This window comes from Rousettus aegyptiacus, unplaced genomic scaffold (assembly GCF_014176215.1).
Source record: "Rousettus aegyptiacus isolate mRouAeg1 unplaced genomic scaffold, mRouAeg1.p scaffold_m13_p_16, whole genome shotgun sequence".
Taxonomy (NCBI): Eukaryota; Metazoa; Chordata; class Mammalia; order Chiroptera; family Pteropodidae; genus Rousettus; species Rousettus aegyptiacus.
In genome coordinates, this window is record NW_023416291.1 from 19,761,586 (window position 1) to 19,781,645 (window position 20,060).

The 20,060-nt window shown below is 38.8% G+C and overlaps 1 long non-coding RNA gene across 1 annotated transcript in view; it reads left to right on the plus strand.

Annotated features, from left to right (window-relative positions):
- The window catches only part of LOC107510764, a 241,652-nt gene that overhangs the window by 62,808 nt on the left and 158,784 nt on the right, over positions 1–20,060 (plus strand). The gene's annotated exons all lie outside the window — the stretch shown is intronic.

A 20,060-nucleotide genomic window follows, 5' to 3' on the forward strand; every position in this document is an offset into this window, starting at 1 on the left:
AACTGTACAGTATTGTTTGGCATAAAACATTCTCTTTCCTCGACCCCCTTTCCTCATTCCCAAATACAAAACCAACACTGTTTATCATCTTGGAGCTGGAAAAGTGTAAAAGGTAAGTCATTAATCTGACCCTGGTTGAAGGCTATTTTCAGAAAAATAATGACTAATTATTAAAGCATAGTTCACTTCTCTGGTAGAACACTTAAATTTTTTTTTGGGGGGGGGGGAAGATTATACAGTAAAATTGACTTTTTCTTTCTTTTGGTGTTCAGTTCCATGAGTTTTAACACATTTATCGATTTGCGTTACCACCACCACAGTCAGGTTACAGAACAGTTTCATCACCCTTAAAATTTTCCTGTGCTCTCCTTAGATAGTCACGTCCTTTTTCAATCCAGTAGAATGATGTTTAGGGTTTTGTGTAGAGGACTGTGTATTGTGGAAACGTCCCCAAGTCATCCCTTCTGGCTCATTGTAGAGTGTACTCTCTCTTTCCCTCTGATCTAAATGGGTTTGGGTTGAGTACGATCACCTGACCCGAAGGCAGGGTGTGCAGAAAAGTGGCTGAAATAGCACTTCAGATCTCATGGGTAGGACCACTTGGGAGTATCACAGCCCAAGAAAGAGTTTGAGATCTGGAATGGTAAGATTTAAATCCAGGAAACTGAGATGGCAAAGAATATCCCAGCGCCGAACTTCCTCAGTGCTGAGGAAGTACACTGAGCAAAGGACAGAGGTGGACAAGTGCGAGACACAGGTTAAAACAGTGGGCAGCTTCACACGGCTGCTGTGAGAGACAGGTGCGGGGGATAGTGGAGCCTGAGACTCAAAGGTGTGCCAGAAAGGATAGCCACAGGGGACAAGACAGGCTTTGGGGATAAGAATATTTGGGACATCCAGAAAACGATCCCAATGACACCATGGTTGCTCCTTTGGCTACTTCTCAGCGAGGATGAACCAGATAATGGTTCATCATTCACACATGCTGTATATTTGGGCATATAAAAGCATAAAGAGTATCTTTTTAAAACACCTTTTGGCCACCTGTATTAAGTTTAGAATTAAAGAACCCATCTAGATAGTGTTAAAGAGACCTCCCATGTAGTATTTACCTGATTATTAGATTCAAGAGTCCTGTACCTATAGAGGCAGGATCTATTATCTTCACAAACTTATTCTTGCCTGAGTAGGCTATGCATTGTACACATAAAAAAAAAATAGTAAACTCATACCTCAGATCTGTAGGAACTCATTCATTCATTCATCCATTCATTCATTCAAAAATCATGTTTCGAGAGCACATGCTGTATGTAGGATGTGGACTCTTGAAGCCCAGTTTGGGGATCAGGCTAGCTTTCAGGAAACTGTCACAGCCAGCCTCTGGCTATCTGAGCTTAAGCCAGCCTGGCTAAGGCAGTCAGCTCTCATCTTTTTCGTAACCGGAGAACTTTTTATAATTATCAATATCTTTTTGAACATCGATTCTTTTTATCCACTTTCTCACATTTTATGCTTTCTCCCTCCATTTCAATAATTTCCAAGTTTCTGACCCAGATTCTTAAACTCCGCCTCAACTGGCCTTTTGCGTGGTCCACCTGGTTCTTTCTCGCTTACCCAGCGCGTTACCTTTGCTGCGCCTTACTCTCGCCTATGTCTGGCCTCTTACGTGGTGCTAACTCTTGACCTGACAAATTTTTCGTGTTACCTAACTGCAGCATGTTAACTAATATGGACCTGTGGTCTCATTGATTTCAGACCTCTCACTCAACTTTGGCCAGTGGCTTCCAGTTTTTTCCTCCGCCATTGTTTACACTTCTCACTTTGGTAATAGTCAGTGGTATTCAGGCCTCCACGTCCCACCCTACTCCAAAAGAAGCATGAGACGCCATGACGTTTCACAATTCAAATGGCATGAAGAGTTGATTTGGGGCTCATTTGGTTCAGAGAATATTTTCATATTCTATTGTAGTTCCAGATTAATAATTAAGAAACCAGATTTGGTTTCACTTTAGATAGATTCAAGAGACTTAAAAACAAAAGAGCTTTCGTTCAAAATTGAGTTAAAAATGCATGCAGTTCTGGGACTAGAGAATTAGAATTTTTTTTTTCTAGTTTTAGATTCATGATATTATATGATTTTTTTTTGCTTGGATTAGAGAGAAAATAGACAAGTGGGTCCACTAACTATAGTGACTAAGTGATGCGTCACCTGAGGGGCTGGACAAACGTAAAGTAAAATTGAATTTCTAACGACCGACCGTGATGCCGTGGAATAGAAACGTTTCACAGGCTGACAGCCCATATCCTAAGCACAGGGAGGGCGGGGAAGATGCTAGCACATGTGAGCTGACGCCACCAAAAAGCGTTCTCCTTTGGGACAAAGAAGACGGTTGACCTTTGTTGTTCCATGTAGGCAAAACTGAATTCAAGAAGCCAGTGAAACGTATGTTTTTCTCATTTCCCTGAGAACTACCGAGAAGAGTGGTACTTTGCTTAAGAAAACACTAAGGCATGAATGTTACGGTCAAGTTGATTTCTTGAAAAGGCTACTACTACCTGCTTCCATAGGACCTTCCTAAAACTCTTCCATAAGAGTACTTGAACATTCCTCAGTCCCAGACACACCCCCACACCTTGGCGTGATGAAGCAGGTTGATTTCCCCCTTTCTGAGAAAAACGACTGTTCGGAGGGTCTCCCGACAGCTGTAGGGGAACACTGTCACTGTGGGTATTCTTTCCACAAGTTGAGCAGTTCCAGGGATAGTCTGCAAATATGGGGAGAGGAAGAAAGTAGAGCCGTTTGCAGTTCAGTAGGGATACTGAGGATCTCTTCACTCACTGAATGCATGAGTCCATTCAAGGTTCATCGCTCATTCTGCTAACATCTGTCAAACATGCACAGCGAGATTACAGGGGCTGGCAAAACAAAGGCAGGCTCTCCCAGCAGGGAAGCAGGCGGGGGTCAGTGAAGATGAGTGTCTTATACAGTGGCAGATGTTGGGAACGTCTCCGCCCAATGTGCAGTCACAGCTCTGCACACAGAAGACCCGAGGAGAGGCTGTGTGCTCGGAGACATCCAAGATAGGGAGGTGACTTACCCTGCAGGTGTGTGCTCCTCTCTCTAGCAGAGCCACCACCGATAAAGCCACGGCTTCCTCCTTGCCAGGCGCTGGGCTCTAGAGTCATGCCCTTGTCCAGTTCCTTAAAGCGGGCTCTGCTCTTCTCCTCACTTTACAGATGGGGAAAGTGAGGCTTTGAGTTCTCCAATAACTTCCCAAGGTCACAGAGGTAGTGCACGTGGACCTTCCATTTAAGTCTATTTCTGGTCAGAGAACCTTAGCTTATAACCACTGGAATTAAAGAATTAAGTTTCTCTGTACCTGAAATTGTTATAGCAAGTGAGGCACTTTCTCTGATGACTGGAGTGCTCTATAATTTAAACGAAACAAACAAACAAACAAAAACCCTGCTTGGTATTCAAGCGTCTTTCATTCCTCCTCAAGATTAGGCGCTTGAGGAGTAGGTGAATCGTTTCTCTTTGGTCTGGCGTTTCCTTTCCTCCTCGTCCCTTGGTCCCACTTCTCCATGGCGCTGCCTCGGAGCTGTCCAGGCCCCTGTGCCGTGCTCCTCTCTGACGGCCTGCAGCTTTGACGGGCACCGCGAATGCCTGGTCCCAGGGCTCTTTCAGAGATGCTAAGCGGTATGGACAAGGAAAGACTAAAGCTGGGCCAAGAGAATCCAGTGTGCCGGGGTGGGGTGGGGGAGCTGCTGCATTAAACATGCTTGTTAGGGTGGGCCTCCTCAGGACAAAGCTATTTGAGCAAAGAACGGAAGGGCGTGGCGTGGCGTGGCATGGTGTGGTGTGTGTGTGTGTGTGTGCGTGTTTGTGTGTGTGTGTGTGTGTGTGTGTGTGTGTGTGTGTATCTATGTCTGTATCTTACCACCCAGCTGGACTGGAAACTCCTTGACAGACGTCATGTTTTCTATTACTGGGTATCTCATGTGTTAGGCTTTTAGTAAGCATCCAAGATGCAACTGCTGAATTGAGTGAGTATCAGATTTAGTAATTTGCTATCACGACTGAACTAGGTATGAGTGATGGTGAGATGATTTAAGTTTCCTGTAAGATTCTCTCTCAACAAATAACATTCTTGCTCCTCTTTTCTCTGGCCATAAAGAAAATATGTACTTAATGTAGAAAACTGTGAAAATCCTAAAAACATAAGAAGGAAAATAGAAATCACTCACAATTCAATCTCTCAGTATAATCACTACTAAGCATTTTGGTGTGTTTCTCTCTCTCTCTTGCTCTCTCTCCCCCCTCTTTCTTTCCCCTACCCCTCTCCCTCTCTCCTAACCCCCAACCTTCTCTCATACACACATACACACGAAGTATATGTAAGTTTAAAAAATTAGGATCTTATTTAGTGATGACATTAAAATTTTTGAATGACCTATGTATCAGGGCACTGACCCATTGTGACCCTTTAGTGATCGATTGGTGGGGACTGAGGGTCCCCAGAGGAGGCACCAGTGCAACAGGGGGCACTTGGGAAGCAGCCGTTTCCCGGTCCTGGCCTCGGATGGCCGCACACTGCATCTTGACGGACCACAGACCCTGATCGCGCTGCACGTGGTTTCGTACCAACTTCTTTTCACCTAACAGGACACAATGAGAACATGATTACAGGTCTATTACCTTCGTTTGTCATTTCAATGGTATTTTTATTTTGGATGTTTTCTTTAGTTAAGGGATGATAAATGTCAAGGAACAAATATCTGAATGCTTCAAATACCCCTTATTTTTGGAAAAGCAACCAAAAAGATCCTACCACTCCTCCGTCCCTTGGCTTCCAACAGTTTCGATGGCACTGATGCCTCTGTTTCTGCAGTTGCTTGGCTTGATGTGGAGACTTCTGGGTGCCATGACTTTTTTGGAAGGAAAGATGACAAGAGCAAACTGCCTTGAAAGGCCGCGGATCTTGGTTGCTTCCCAGCCAAAGCTGCGGGACACTTTGGCATGTCACGGAGACGCTCCGAGGAAGTGGTGATGACTGGGCCTCCTTGCCCTCAGCCGTCTTCTGTCTAATGATTGTCTGCTCACTGCTGCTGCCGTTAGAGCTCAGTCTGCTGCCTAAACCAAGAGCTGAAAACTCACATAACATTTCGAATAGTACTGCATAAGTAGATTGGAGCCTCATAATGAAGGCTAGCTGAGCAAAGTGACGCACCATGTGGCTAGATGCATCTCTTAAGATTAAAAACAAACTCCAAAGGAGACACGGGACAGGAAGCACGGGTCTACTGTGTGGGTTTCGGAATTAAACCAATTGTTGAGAGCAAACATGCTGACGTTCTGCAGATTAAAAGAATGGAGTAAATTTATTCATTCAACAAATATTTATTGAATTATTCACTGAATGCCAGGCACTGGGCCAGGTGCCAGAGACAGACATGGTTGCCACAGCCATAGAATTTCCATGGTACTTCCAGGGGGTGGTTAGAACAGTGAAGACAGAATAGTGATTATGCATTTCTGTATTTCATAAGTGTGAATAGGAGTGTGCACTATTTCTCAGTGAAACATTGATTTTATTTATTTAGATCATGAGCTGCTTCTGTATAGAAGAGACTCTTTACTATTACCCCTAAAAGTCTAGTCTAGTGTGTCGTTCTCATACATTTACAGGTATATTATACACATTGCAATATACTCTTGTGCTTTAAAACCTCCAAAAAGAACAACTTTTAATGCACTGAGACATTTAGAATTGAAAGGGTGTTTAGGAAAACCCTGGAGAGACGTGTGCATGATCATATGTGGAGAAAGAATAAACTGCTTCTCGAGAGAGGTGCACGTGTGCCGGGTCAGCCGCGTCCCTCCCCCAGGGGGTAAAGCGCCTGAGGAGCTAAGGAGAGATGCCCCACTTCTAGGCCACACCCCGAGTGCCCAGCGTCTCAGAATTCCCTAGCCTGGGTGCCCAGAGCCCCCTACTGGAGCCTGCAAGGGCTTCTTCCACAGGTCTATCTTTTTCAGCATTGACTCTACTGTCTCTATGTGCTGGTGTGTGTACTCATGCATGCGAGACACCTCCAAGTTTAGGATAGAGATGGAGGAAGAGAAGGTGGCTGAACCCCCACAGATGTTAGGTATGGGCCTGCATATTGCTATGGCAACTTTTTCATTGGCTAAAGAAAAAGACAAGGCGAGATTTGCATGTGTGTGCGTGTCTGTGTGTCTGTGTGTCTGTGTGTGTGCGTGTGTGTTTAATCTTTTCATCTTTTCCATTACTACCTAGGGTTATTCTCTGACAATTTAAAGAGAGATACCTTTTGTTAAGTAAAAGATTCTGTTTATTAATGTTTCCTCTACCGTTAAAGAATTCTTTAGAGGAAAAATAAACTTGAACATTTATTTTGTGCATCATTGTATTCTTTGAAACAATAGATTACATCTTAATCCTGCACACATTCTTAAGATGAGGACTCCATCCGGGAGGCTTAACCTTCCATGCAAACGTCTGGGTCACACATGTCCATCTAGCTCTTTGCCAAGTGCTTAATAGAGCACACAGTTTTTGGTAAGGTATGCTGGGATCCTCTGGAGAGACCTAAAAGACAGAGCAGGGTACTCCGGGGAGCCTGGCATGCTCATTGTTTGGGTAGAGCCTTGATCGGTCAAGCCATTTGCTTCCAATAGTTACCATCAAACACTCTCCTCTTACTGCTGTTTTTTTTTTTTCTTCTGTTTTTGATGCCATAAAGTTTGAAAAGATGGAGGAAATCTTTTTTTGTCAGTTTTACAGTTTTCCTTTGGGTTTTTTTCTGTCACTGAAGTTAAAACTACATATAGTTGCAGAATATTTAAATCAAAAATCTAATGAATCTATCCTCATGTTGCTCTAGCAAATACAGGAAATGCACTCCAGCAAATCCTTCTTCACAAGACTATGTAGTTTTGAAGTCACAGCTGATGACACTGTGCCTCTTGCTTTGGGACTGGCTGCGGAATCATGGACTGTCAGGGCAGACAGGCATCTGACAGGTCACATGGTGTCACTGCCTCTTTTCATAGATGAGGCATACAGGAGGGGGCAAATGTTCGTTTACGATCACAGAGCAAGTGCATGGCAGGCTGGGACCCTGGCCCCTGACCCCAGGATGTAGGTTCCATCTTCAGTTCAAGTGATGTAAGTCACTTGATCATGTGGTTCAAAGAGAAATTTTTTTTTTTTTTTTTGCCTGGCCTCAGAAACCCAAATAAAAGCTGAAAAAGTAATACTCCACCCTGCACCTTATATACTCATGTAATAAAACATTTCAAGTAAATTAGGAGTTTCATTTAGGATTGATGTGGCTCTCAGCTCATTCTAGCCTTCCACATATATAGTCCGTTCTCGTTATTTGCAGTAATTATATCTTACAAAATCGCTGTGAACACCCAATTAGCGAATATTGAACCCTTGCTCCTAGTAGAAATACAGGCTGGGTTCCTGAAAGCCTCTGGTCACATTTTTATTAACTGATCAATACATGACTTTGCTTTATGTGTGTCTTTATTTAAAGATACCTTATTTAGTATAAAAAGAGATAAGCTCTGGTATGTATTGTTGATTCATTGCCATTGAACTCATAGCCAACAGCACTGTAACTCATGCCTGAATGAACTTATCATTATACTCACATTTTTTTCTGTGAGGTACACCACAGCCTCCTTCTGCTCAGGAACACTAGACAGCATGCTTGGGGGCTATTTTAAACAGCTGATGCACCAACAAAAATCAGAAAACAGGATACTGAAAAGACTGCGAGAAGATGACTTATTTATAGTACAAGAGCTGCAATGAGAAGGCAGAGCCCTGGGTTTTTGGGTTCTACTGGGAAAGTTATTTTGGGGACTCCAATTTTTCAGTTTTTCTGTGAAGCTTTTCTTGGTATCCAGAACATAGTCAGTTCTACCTTTGAGCTCTATATTGGAATTTTAAAATACTAGATCTGATTTTGGACAGATTGTGTTTAGATGCCTGAGGTATATCCGTGAAGAAACACTCAGTAGGTTTTATACAAAGTCACGACACCTAACTCCCATGACATAAAGCAAATCCAACAAAGCTAGGACTTTATGGTGTTCTAAGAGCTATTATTTCATCTTTGCAGGAGATATCTCTTTTTTCTCCTCTTCCTGCTAATTGGTTATTTTTCATTCATGTGGCTACACTCATATCTGAGCCACACTGAATTAATTTGACAAATAAATATCATGAGTCAAATTGTCAAATACCCTTTCCCAATTCCAGAGTTATAATAACTTCTGAGAGAGTATTGCTAATTTCGTGGCTCCTTTTGCCTGTTACACATTCAAATTATCATGGTGTTTCTCCATGAAGTTTCCAGGCACAGCTTTGAGAAAACTGTTCTCGGCCTCATTAACCCTCTTGAGAGGACAACCATGTTTTGTGTGCACCAGGGGACACTTGCTGGGGTCTGTGCCCGGGGGTCCTCGCCAAAGGACAAAATAAGCATTTTTGAGCTAATTTTTCAAGCCAAAAGCCTTGTCCTTAAGCAGCGCTCTTTCTTAGGAAGACAAAACAGTGCAGGTTGTGATCTGCCTGATTTCGTCTCTCCACTTCTGGAGCAAATCACCTTTCCTGTTGCTCTTTTGTTTTTTATTTTGCCCCCCCCCTTTTGAGCCTTAAATTGTGTTACAAAACTTACTATATAATTGGGACTCAAAAAAAGGTCTGTTGAGCTAAATTGGGATGAATTTTTAAACTATGCTGAAGCTGGTTGCCTCACAATGGCAAATTATTACCTCGCATACTCCACGCTATAGGACTCCCATCTCATGTAAACACACCTGTGGAAAGCTTCCGTGGACAGGTTATCTAGCCTTCACTTTGTGTCTGACTTACAGTCTATTTGCCCAAGATTGAGGGGAGATGAGGAGAACCTGCAAGTTTCCCTTTTGTCTCTGTGAGGTCTGACACTGTAGGTCTCCCATGCTTATTTGGAGGAAACGGGTCTGCTCTTCCTACCAGCCTTGATTTGTAGTGAGCACTTGTTCCCAAGATGTCTAGAAGGAAGTTCAGATTAAAATTGCCGTTCTCCTGAAGTCAGTCTTTTCTTACCATAGTAGCGCATGTGTTGGAACCGTGATTCAGTCCGTGTTTATGTGCCCTTTGACATTCCCGTATGTATTGTTGATCACCTTTCTCCAGTGTGCCATGTTGTTTTTTTAGTCATTCTCAGTTGATGAAAAATTATGAAGTTCATGACTGCCTTGAGAAGCCAGCCTAGGCAATGAAGATGTCCATTGAGAGAGGAAATGGACTCACTCCTCAGATAATCAAAAAGCTATAGCCGTTTGTGGTCTGAACATGGAATAATTTCTCTATCAAACTTCTCATTTCCCTTTTTAAATTCCAATTTATACTTTCATTAAGATATCCCTTTAGTAATATTGACTACGTTCTATAGGAAACAAATATCAGTTATATCCACAAGGAATAAAATAATCCTTTTCAAGTCATTTTATCCTGTATGCTTTGTCAGTATCTGTCTTTCTAAAATTCTGTTTAATCCTCTGAATTGTTCTCTTGTCTTCAGCTCACTTTTACTCTGCTCTATTTTCTTCCATATTATAGGCACTCTATTTTTAAAATGCCCCTACTTGATTATTCTCTAATTCCTTTAGCTGTGTTCACTCAGCAAACTACAAAGTGAAATGAAATTAAATAAAATTTACAGGCACTGCCAAATTCCAAACCTGCTGACCTGGCCAAATGGACTTAGGAAAATGTTCTCCAGTATAAACTTTAATTTTTTCTTCTTATTAAAAATTCTTTCCAATGGATGTAAGACAAAAAATACAGAGGGAAACATTTTTAGGTTTAACTAATTAATATTTTAGGCAAACTGAAGTTCTTATGATGGAGACCACTATTTATTTAAACAAAGCAGAAAAAATAGATATCAAATGAACTATAGATAGGAGACATTTATAATTAACAATAAGACTATCCCATTAGAACTACCTTTTTGCGATTTTCCTAGCCACAGAGAACAAATAGGTTATCTTGTGCGTTTACGAGTTTAGTTGAAGTGGAAGCATTTTACTGGCTTTATTGCCCTGGTTGATTATAAGTGCTAGCCTTAGTCTGAACACCGAAGACAATGCCAACCAAATAGTCACTACAGTTCTTCTCATCCCACGTTCAAATCTCGTGTTTGCTTTTAAGCAAATATTCCTCAGATATGTGTTGGATTTTTTATGTTAAGAGCAATGAACTCATTTCTGTATATTTTTAAAGCAAAAATAAATACTAATTTATTTTTTTCTAACCTGATATAGGCATGATTGTTATGGAATAAAAAGCTGTGGACTCTGGGTTGCCAATATTTTCCATCAGTCAATCTACTTGATTACGTGGAAAGCATGGGACTAGGCATATTGAGAGAAGGAAAGAATAAAGAACTTAAAATCTGGCTGGGAAGATAAGAGAAATATATGGAAATACAGCTAGTTAACATGGCATATGATGACCATATTAGTCTTGATCTGCTCTCAGTTTATTTACATGGGAATGGGACAGCCTCAACAACGAATTTAGTTTTGAAAGAACTGATTTGAAATAAATAAGACAGTTAGTAGAATTTCAGGTTGTTAAAAAAATATTTGGCTTAAACTGGGAAGTAGCTCATATTCTTTCTCAAAGGTTCTTCTTAAAATTATATTATGTCTTGTTAGTGAAAACAAGAGAAAGCTCAAATGAAATAATGTCAAATAACTCTTCGAGTTTAGCTTCTTCATGTGTGAAATGGGGCTAGCAACTAGATGATTTACAAAGTTCCTCTCAGCTACATGAGTCTAATATGGAGCTGTACTTTAGAGAGGAAAGCAAAACTAGGAGAATCTCCAAGGTAATATAGGATTTAAAAGTTCATTTCGCCTCACGGGTGAGAAAAAAAAAAAGAAATAGAAACATTAAGTTATTGCAGTTATTGCATAGGTTAAAGGAGTTAAATATATAGATCATTGTTAAAATAATCTATGTAAGATTCTATGTGGTGTGTGCCAATACTCCGTCAAATGAATTAAATGTGACTAAAAGACAGGCTGAATTTGGTTGTCTCCATGGCCCCAAATGCAGGGGATAGTTCCACACCATTGCCTTTTCTAGGCCAATCTTGATATTATAGTTAATTGCAGTGATACCATCTTTTGTTCAAACATTCTGCAATCGATAGAAGCACAGTCTCTGTCAATCAGTAAGTTTGAAGTATATGCGATGCCAAGAGAAAGAGATTATTTGTTGGGATTCCAGGGTAAATCACTAGAGTAATGAGGCACCATTAAAGAGATAACCCTAGTCCAGAAATCCTGAAATAATGGGAGCAATTGCCCAGAGGGCTTTTTTTTTTTTTTTTTTTTTTTTAACATCCCTTCCACCACTGAGCATCATTAATCAGAAAAAGAGAATCGAGCTCGGATCAAGGTTCATATTAAGAGGAAGAATCCTAGTTTTTCCATCTCTAATTTCTATGATTGTACAAATCTAAATTAAAAACTTTGGGAACATTCAAAATGTTTGTCATATTTTTTAAGCACAAGTACAGCTCAATATAGTACATTATGTACAGAGAAAAGAAAGAGCCATAGCTTAACACCAGCTTTATGAAATTCACTGGCTCCAAATAGAGAACTAGCCACCCAGTCGGGTTTCACCATTTTGTCTTAAATATTAATATTCTGAAAAAGAAAAAGGGTTCTTGAAGAGTCTAAGGAAATAAACAATTCTTCAAGCATGCACATATTTTATATAGACAATATGACCCTGGCAACATGAAAATACTTTACCTATGTATGTCTACTTAATGAATGTTTTTTGGAAACAATCTTATTTCTTTCATAGTACACCATGATGCCCAGTCTATCCTCAAATACCTATTTCTCAATCTCTCTCCCTTTCTCTTTTTAGTAATAAACTGTTTCCTGTTTTTACTACTTGAACCTGAATAACTTAAAAATTTGATTATGCATTTACCTATTTTTTTTTAATGGGAAGTGAGAAATAGGTATAAAATGTGATGATAATGTTATGAAATGTTTGAGAACAAGACATACCAGAACTTTAACAGCTAAATAAACAGTGCTTTCATGAAAATAGTCACCTTTGAAGACTAGATGTTTAGAATATGCTCTAAACAATTTTGGAATTTTTCTTTTGGAAAGTAGTTCAGAGCCAATAAATGGGCAATGTCAAAAAATTACTCATATGATTACATAGTCTGTCTTTTGTATTAAAAGACACCTATGAGGGCATGGGAAAGTCATCCAAATTAGGAGTAGAGTTCAATAGGAAGCAACTTCATCCATCCATCCATGCAATTAATAGCTGAGAATCTATTTCATGCAAGGCACAAAATAAATGAAAGCCACTGACCTCATGGGATGTATATTCTAGGGGATTACACAGAGTTATAATAAGCTTATCTTTCTCTTATGCATCAGAAACCTAAGGACTAAGTGCAGTGGTGGTTCTTGGTCTGCCACAGGATCGATGGCTTCCGAGTGGGCTAAAATATAACTTCTAGCCTGTTCATTTCATTTCATTTCTGGCCCAAAACAATCTGCTTTCTTTATCTTCCTTCCCTTTTCTCATCTCTGTACAGGTCTCTGCATGTTTCAGGAGTTGGCCCTACCCTTCTTATTGGCCCACTCGATCACAAAGCAAACTTGATAGAACATCTGTGTCTACATCACAGGACAATTGATTCCAGATGGTAAAGCCCGATCATTCCGATCATTTAAGTACTATTGATGGAGACATTTTTGTGAATAGTTTTGATGGGCTTTTTTTGGGGGGAGGGGGTGTTCTCCACTACCTTCTCAGAGTTTGGAGCAGAATGTTTATGCATAGTTTTCCTTAAAACTTTACATATTCAATAAATCATTTGATCAATCTTCCTTAGCGTTATGAAAGAACATGGAATTTCTTTGTTATTTTCTCTGTAAAGTTTCAGAGAAAGATTTGAGGGCCTGTCAAGGTAATATGATTATTCAAACAAGAATAGTAATAGAAATTAAGCTGAATTCTTGAACCATTTTTGTGGATGTATTACTATTTTGGACCTCAGGTGTTATGTGTGATGTGATATATGACATGATAAATATGACATTATACACTGTATCTCCTATGGGAATCATATGGAAATGTTTATAAGATAAATTCTTCTAATGATAATGCCATGTTTTCTTGTTTTATTTTGGTTGTTAATTCCAAGATTCCTTTGTGATTTTCTGAAGCTTTTTAGGTTGAAATATGAAGCACTGTTATTTCTTAAGTTTTTTGAAGCTCAACTGAATATGCATGGGTTTTGACACCTAATTATTCCTATATTCAGGTTTTAATGATTGTTAGCTTTCATCTTGCCTCACAGTTCTTTACTTAAATGAAAATTTGTCTTTAAACATAATATCATTATAGTTATTTAATTAACTATTCTCTATCAAAATTGCCTGTTACGCTGAATATTGACTTTATATTAATCACTCTGAGCAAAGTTTCTTTTTGGTTCTGTATCCTGGGTTAGGGTCTCCTCTGTATTCACAAAGATGATTAGATTCATAATAACGGGGATAGAATCTTTTGTTTAGTGGGCATTCTCTTAGGTAGTCAGTACAGTTTAATCCTCAGTTATATATTTATATTTTATCTGTAAGACCTGAAACGCAACCACCCTCTGAAAATATTCAATTTTTATTCCAGAAGTAGGTAATATAGTAGTCCCTAAGGATTTTTCTGGAGGCCCCCTTTTTCCTGCATGTCCGGTTAAACAATGGCCAAACTACAAATAACCCAGATTTTAATAACAAGCAGTATAATAAAATTACTGAGCACTGAAGTAGTCCAAAGAGATTGTGCAAACTCAACTGCTCTATCATCTATTTTTGACTATTCTTTAGATGAGAAGTAGTTTGTGATTCATAGATGAACCAAGCCAATGTAATTCAAGATTATTGATTGAAAGCTGGCAGGCAGGGAGGAAACTAGAATTTGCTGAGATTATTGTATCACTTAATCTTCCAAAAAAATTTTTTTAGGGAAAATGCTATTTTCTCCTGTGTCACAGATGAAGAAACTATGATAACTTGCTCAAGATCAGGCATCTAGTTAGAGACAAGTCTAAGATTGTAACTCGAGTTTATGGGATGACTCGTTTAGGAATAGCAATTCTGGCTCTACTTGGGGAATTTCTTTCTACTTTGAAGATTACCAGAAACAAGGGAAAGAAGAAACTTCTTGGTCATCATGATTTGAAAAAAATTTTATAGAGTTTATCAGTACTGGAAAACATTACAACAAATGAGTAATTTTACTAGAAAGGAAGAGCAGAGAATCAAAACTCTCCCCAAGGCCCCTCATCTCACCTTTGGAAGAAGATTAAAGCTGGTACAGGGCAAATAAAACTTCCAGCCTGAAGTCTGCCAAAAAGTCAAAGAAGATTGCATTAGTTTTTACTCTTGTCAGTGCAGCCTCTCACAGAAAAAGACTATAGGACTATGTAATCCCTGATGTCACTTGCATGAACTAACAGCATTTCCTGAAGCGGGTATCTAACTCTCTGAAAACAGACTGCTTATTCAGACCAGACAAATGAGCTCTTCTCATGTACCATGTAATGTGATTTCTTTAATACTGGACTCTCTGCTCTCCCCTCTGTCTTTTGATGGACAAAATGATGCTCACATATGAAGACAATAGTACTACTGCCTGCGGTTTCTTTCCCTTCCTTTATCCTTTTGAATATTATAATCATTTATTTAAATATTCTTTCAAATGGATCTAGTTATCTCTAATTCTTGAGGTGCCAGTTCTCCCATCGTTTGGTGGTTCGTACCTTTCATGATTTGACGTTTTTTGTTGTTTGCTCCCTGCAGCAGAGGTTGCTTCAGGAGCCCTGTGCGCCCTTGGCCATTATGTCCCTACAGAGTGGTCTGGGGCTGGTAACAGTCAGGACCCTACAGATTTTAGTGTTTCCGACCACTATTTATGTTAATATGTCACTTCTGGATTTTTCCATGGCTTGGGAGACCAATATAGACTCCACACCTGAACATGAGCTGGGATTAAGTCTTTGATAACTCACAAATAACTCTTCTTTCATTCATTGCCTCACAAAGAAGATATGATTCCTGAAACTAGTCCAGACTAGTGGGCAGAAGTGTTTCACTCCTTATCTTGCATATAGAGCACCCCTTTATGTTCCCACCTTTATTCAGAAGGCACAGTCCTGTCCCTCCATTTTTTGTGGGCCAGAGTTTTTAAATTTTGCTTTCCTAAGTAGGTTGAACCCAGACCATAGTCTCTTGGGCCTGTATCTGAAGTTGACAGTGTGGGTCATTTGCCTCTCTTATCTTGATATATAGATCTTTCCCTTTCCTGTTTTCACCCTCAGTTTAATTTTCATTGTTGCTGTTATTATTTTTATTCAGAATTTCTATGTGTTATTTGAATAGAGGTATCCTCAGTCTACCATATTTGTTGGAAGTTTCCCATTACTGAATATGTAATATCTTTATTCTATTTAAAAAGTTCTACTTACCTGTTGACTTTTCTGAACATTTTGTTATGTTAACCTCTCAGTTACACTTATGAGATGACTACACACACACACACACACACATGCACACATGCACACACACATACATACACACAGACACACATACTATGATAGCAAACTATGCATATAATATGCTGGCTCATTAAGAAATAACTTATTTAATCACCATTGTAGTTAAATATATATTAATTCAGAAACCACTTTAGCCTAGAAAATGATGGGAAATATATTTAAGGCTCAGAATTTACAAGAAGGCTCTTGGAAAGATTGAAAACACAATTTGTGGAGTGCCTAAGGGTTGAAAGTTACATTGACTCTTTTGAGCAATGAAAGTTTGGCAAAGGATATGTTTTAATGAGGCTTTTTTTTAAAACCCTGAGAGAGAGAAGACTGGAGTTGTACTTGCTGTATATAAAACCCCCTATAACCTCTTAACAGGTGTTCCAAGAATAAAGAAAACTACTGTTCTGTTCTCCTTTGAGATTTCTTACTTGTCGCACTGGTTCAGATCCAACCACAAGGGTAGAGTAGGGAATGATACAATTAAATTGGTCATTTTCTACAGCTTCAGAATCAGAAAAGAAGGCAGATTCCCATTTTGGATCTGAAAGCAAATAGTTTTGAAAAATACTTTTGGTTGTATTTTGTCCTTGTCCATTTCTTTAACCCATGGATCTTGGGAGGAAGATTTCCATGTTTCTTAGATATGATTCAGGTTGACAACTTTCAGGTAAATTTTATTTTTTTAAGGTTGTGCCCAGTGAAAAGTTTTCATTGGTGTACTTTCTAGAAATATAATGCTAACAAGTAAGGAAGTTCAGGAAGCTGCAATTTTTTGGAACGAACTATTCCGGAACAGAACTGAAACCATGCACTTATTTCCAGAGTATTTGAAAAGAACTCATGGAACACATCACATTTTGACTCATTTTAGACTTAATGTCAGTGAGAAGGGGGAAAAAAGCCTTAAATAATTGTCTAAACTACTGATTAAGATTCTTGACCTGTTAAAAATTTCTTTTAAGATGCAGGAAGTGAGATTATCATCTTTTCAGAGGGGTCACTACCAGGGGAAGGGTTAGAAGAGAGTGTGGCAACCAAAATAAAAAACAAAGTAAAAATAGAACACACCCTCTCTTCTGCCCTAACACCTCATAAAAGGAAAATCCCAACTGAAACGATGAAAATCAAAGAGCTCTAAACAAAACCAAGTACATGGCAAGGTCCCAATCAAATATGTAGTACTATGTAAAAAACTTATCAAGGTATTTTGAAAGCCAGGTGGGGAAAGAGTATAAAAAGGTAGACAGAGTAACGTCTTATAATCACAGAGAGTTTCCCTAAACCTCTAAAAAAAAACTTAAGGGCAGGATGTCTGAATTCCATTCCACAGAGTAAGGCATCTTTGCTGGTTCTGGTTCCTTTACCTTCGGAGCTCATCAGAGACTCCGCTACACTCTAATAACTTATTTTAAAGCCTATATGAAATCCTCGTACGGGGAAATCAAAACTACGTTTGGACAATGTCGTGGTGAAGAGCATAGTAAGCTTTATTAGGTTGGGATGCATTTTCATTCTTATCAGCACAGGTTTTTCTCCAATCAGCTGGTCTGTTTCCAAGGAGAAGAAATCTGAGTAATAAACCTGTAAAATGTCATTAAATCATTTCATTGTAAAGAAAGCCAACAACTGATGGTTTTGGCCAAAATTTGGTTGAAGTGATATCGTGGATCTATGTTTGGATATGTTGATATTCTAAGCATTTCTAATGGTTCTGGCACAACCTACTGGAGATCTTGAGAAAAAAGAGCGTGGTCAAGTTTTTCTAGTGTGAGAGCTTTCTCCTTTTTTGAGTCAGAATTTTTTACGCACTAACTCATGTGTGAAGTTGGATTACCAGGTATATATTCTTTTCCCTTTCTCCTTCAAATATTTAGTTGCTTGTTGAATTCTTACACATGTAACAACAACAACAACAACAACAACAACAACAAAACCCAACACAAATGAAGTTTCTCGGAGAAGTGGAAGGTCTTTGGAAAAGCTGAACTCTATCTCACATCTTCTTTCCACAATTCCCCAGGTTGGAGGTTTCTCTTTCTCGGCACTAAATCTTTCTTTTCTGAAAGTAACAAACTCTTAGCCTTGTCATAATAGAAGAGGCATTACAATGTGAGACAGACACCATGTGACTCAAGTCTTATAAAGAGAGACGCTTGTTGTCTTGTCTGAAACAGAATATAATGCTTCTACGGACTAGGCAAATCTGAATCTGAATATTAGAGTATCAAAGTGGAACACATGGCCTCCAGAATTCTTACTATTCCCAGTATTTTCTATTTGGCGACTTAGATTTTAAAAATGAAATAATGTACTGTTAGCTTGGGAAGGAGCTATAGAGAAAAGGGAATCAAACCTCCAATAGTTAACAATGAGAAATTGAGATCCAGATAAACTGAGTCTAGAACCAAGAAATCTAATAGTTTCTTTTTCAAATTCTCCTAGTTTCTATGTTTGATTAGGTGTGTGTGTGTGTGTGTGTGTGTGTGTGTGCACTTGTGTGAGTGAATCCAAAGTGGGATTACTCCAAGACAGAAAGGAAACAAATGTCAGTCATCCGTAACCTCTGTGAACCCCAATATCCCACAGACATTGTAGGGTATCATCTCAAAACCTAATAATGCAGAGTAATTATCTATTTAATAGCTGCATGCTATTTTTGGAAATCATTGTGCAAGATTGTTTCTTTAGCAATTACTCTATAGATTAAAGTTAGTAAGATTAATTTTTATAACTCTTGCCCCAAAATTCTTGTCTTACTGTTCAAATCTTAAGTATATAGAGTTTGATTTCTTTTAACCATATTTATCTGATATTAAGAGAGGATGTTTCAAAACTTAACACAATATCTGGGCTTTGTTACGGAATGCTCTGTGTGAATTTTCTGATATCGAGAATGGGAAAACGGCCAGGATTATCACTTCTACATGGTGACTAAATGTAGAAAGCCTTCCTTCAGTGTGGCAAATATTGAGAAATTTGGATTTTTACAGTTTATGAAATTTCCTTGTAAAAAAAAAAAGAAGTGGTTACTTTTGTAAGATACCTTGAAGAAAGTAAAATTTCAAGTGATCGTCTGTGAGTTTATATTTCAGTGGTTGTCCACCAGGAGCAATCCCTCTCACCCCCCAACAGGGACATTTAGCAATGTCTAGGGGCATTTTCAGTTGTCATAATTTGGGTGAGGATGAGGGGAAGTGCTATTGGTATCTAGTAAATAGTAGCCAAGGATGCCGCTAAACTTTTTACTATGCACAGAAAGACCCCTTTCCCTTTCCCTCAGAATGACATTTATCTGTCCCAAGTGTCAATATTTCTGAGTTTGAGAAACTTATTACAATGTATTGTAACAGCTTGTGTGCTTTTCGAGAGCCTGGTAACTGATTTACACACTAGCACATGACTGAATCCCAGCACATGCTAAGCCCATCTTTCCAACATTTTTCAAAGTAAATTCCACAGATCAGTGAGCATAGTGTTAGGTAAGCCCTCCGTCTCCTGATTTCAAAGTATCTTTCTATGAGATCAGAATCCTTTTTTTACAAACGCTGAAATTGTGTACACTTTGCAACTGTAAAAAACATGACATAGAATTACTTACAGCAAAATAAAATGGCTGAATCTTTATTTTTTTCTCTCACGCCATGTAAATATATTAGAATCAATTGGCACTATCACTAGCCTTTTAGTCATTAAAAACAATTAAACAAAAATAAGAGCAAAACAGACTCCATTCTCCTCCTTGTCTTAAGCCTGTAAAACTGTAGTGCATTTGGGATAAAGTATTTTGCATTTTATGACCACTTTAGTTTACTATAGAAGAAAAATGTCAAACATCTTTATCTAATTTATTAAGTTGTACACTGTCCAGGTTTGGCTGATGATTGGAGCATATTTGCCCTTTCCCACATATTTGAATAGAAAAGGAACAGATGTATTTGCCTCCTTGTTGTATTCTGAAATGCTTGAGTGCTCTTGTCAGTACCATCTTCATAGGTCTGCACTGTGCTTGTTTCCATAGTAACCAGGCAGCCTTACAACTTCTTTAAAAGATAATCTGCTTTATTTTTTTAATGATGAGAATTTCTTTCCTTTGTACGCCGCATTTTTTTTTTTAAATCCTTATTTTGGGAATGAAAGCAAATAGAGGGACGAGAGGATGCCACACGTAGTAAATGATGTGTATAGCTTCCCTTCGTGTTATACAGTTCTTCAGTAAGATTATTTTTCTAGTCTATGTGGTATAATGAACTGCATAAAACATCTAGGTATCCAGCCCATTCAATACAATGAGCATTATCAATAATAATGCCTAAGGTCACTGAACAAATCCTGCATTTGTATAGATGAGAAAGACAAAGCTTGTCTTATATGGG